Genomic DNA, 2,602 nt, shown 5'->3' with positions numbered 1-2,602 from the left:
ATTGCAAAAGAGAGTTATTGGTCATTTTCAAACGAAAATAACTTTTATAGCAAGATGAGTTAGGGTCAGTTTTTTATATGGTTGTAAATACTTTGGATAGATCTCTCCAACACCGTCGAGTTTGGGCGTTTTTGATATTTTATGATGGAGATATGCCTTTCAGAAGTTGGGGTGTTGGACTGATAAAAGTCCTATCCAAATTTTAGTAAGGGTAAAGTGGTCTTTTCACCTACTATTTCCTAATTCATTGTTAGGGTTTATTAGGGATAAATTGAGCCTTAGTTCAGTTTAGAAGGAGAACGGAGAAAAAAACCAACATTTTGCGAAGATTGTTGAGTGATTTTCATTGGGGGTGATCTCTATCGAGGTATGTGAGATCTTTCTGTGTTGGCTTCTTCCATCCAGACAACAATATGTTTAAATCTGCGCAAATGAGTAGATTGAATGATGAACATTGAAGTTCTTGATGAAAAAACCCTTGAATTCTTGTTCGTTGTATTGTAGTATACCTTTGGTTGTTTGATTCATGTTTCTGGGTTGTTTTATGAGTATAAACTATTGGATATAAAGAATTTTGGTGATCCTAAGTGTTTGGTTGAAGATCCATGGGAGTTTAGAAGGTTTAGAGATGAAAATCGGAGAAGAAAAATAAAAAATCTTGTCGGATAGGCCCTGGGGCGCCGCGCCTAACATAGCTCCTTAGGACAGGCTCCATATGACACTATTTAGTGCGCTGCTCTAGCCAGAGCGCCATCGACCAGAGTCTGTCCGTCAGGCTCTTGCGCTCCGCGCCTCTCTTAGCGCCAAGGTCATCTGGAGCCCCCATGTTTTCCCTATCTTTTCATACTAGTTGCTAAGTGATGTACCCACATTTCTTGGTTGATTCCTACACTCTAAAGTACATCTAAACATCATGAAATCATCCATAAACATGATATCATGATCCTTGAATCCATAATCCTATTCGGGAAAAGTTAAGATCAAAGTCAAATGAGTTAAATGCCAAGTCTCAAAGTTAAGAAGCAAGTAAAAGTAAGTTCTTACAGTTTTCAAGAGTCTTTAACAATCCTTTTTAACTTTTTTTTTATGACTCAAGTTACAGGTTGAACATGAGTAAAAAGTTGAATTCATTCTCAAAAGTTATAAAGGGGATTAAGTAATCCCTAATAGTTACAAATGTTTTTCACATTTTAAAACAAGTAAAGAGTCTTCAGGCTAGTTTTAGGACAAATGTAATAGCTTTATGAAATGAAGCAAGAAGACAAACTATGATTTCCAAGAGATCTATTAAAGCTAAGTTTCAAGCACTAGTCTTAAACCACATAATCAGTATGTTTTGAAAATATAAGAGCTACTATTTTTTGGGTGTTGTATTGAACAACGATGCGGGGATGCGTTTCAGATTAAATCTGTTGTCCATGAAAATCATGTAGCCATCCTGGGTAGAAAAGGGTTATACTTTTTAGATGAACCTTTTTTCCAGTTTACTATTGGATCCATTAGGTATTTCAGGTCCTATAATTTGGCAAGGTTAGGATTGCAGGGCATTATGGTCCTTGTAACGATATATCATCACTATAGCTCTTAAATGATAGTTGTCGATTAGAAAATACCCCACATAAGTTATTATATTATCATATACATAAGTTATTTGTACTTTTACATACATCTCATAGATTTATTGTATCCATATATATACATACAAAGTTTATAGAACATATTCAGTCAGCTTTTCTTTATATTGTGTTTACTTTTTTATTGCATTTTATCGAAATGGGTACTTGTTCATGAGTTGAAGAGATCCAAGGTAAGTGTCTCTTCTTACTCCTTTCTAGCTTAAGTTTAATTTTGCTTTCCAGCTGGCATACTCGTATATTCAATATACTGATGTCAATTGTCCTCATCGTATTATGAGCACATGCACGTAAGTAGGATTGGCATTCGGTGCATCGTTGATCCAGTGAGCATCTCAGAGTAAGTTTGTGAGCCTCCCTTCATTTCATAGGACATCTTTAGTTTTAGCTATTTGTTAAGTATATAGTTGTTAGGATGATTAGGGGTCCTATCCAAACATCCATCTTTATAGTAGTGGTTTCATAGACATATGATATTAGTTTTCTTAGTCTTTTCTTTCACTTGTAGTTGACTAAGAATTGGGTTGCTACTTTGGCTATTTATTTTCATTAAAGTTATTTCCTGAGATTATATCTTATGTTTAAGTTTTCCGCTGAGTTAACTAAGTTAAAAATGGGCCATAGGGCAGCATTTAATGACCAATGTATTACATATTAATTTGTGATTTTAAGGTTCATATGCATTTCATAGAAAAGATGTTTAAAAAATGTTCGATCTTACTCCTAAAAACTTCTTATTTTAAGAAGCATTTAAAAAAAAAAAGATATAATTTTTCAAAAAGTAATATTGTAAAAAAAATTACATTTGACTAATTCATTTTGAAAATGCTTTTGATAAGAATACTATATAATTGACTAATATAATAATGTAATAAGTTTAATTATTTTTTATTTATATCAAATTAAAGTGTACATATTCAAAATTTTAACCAATATTATATATATATATATATATATATATATATATA

The sequence above is a fragment of the Solanum pennellii genome, chromosome 1 (genome assembly GCF_001406875.1).
Source record: "Solanum pennellii chromosome 1, SPENNV200".
In the NCBI taxonomy this organism is placed as follows: Eukaryota; Viridiplantae; Streptophyta; class Magnoliopsida; order Solanales; family Solanaceae; genus Solanum; species Solanum pennellii.
Note: the sequence above shows the minus strand (reverse complement) of the source record.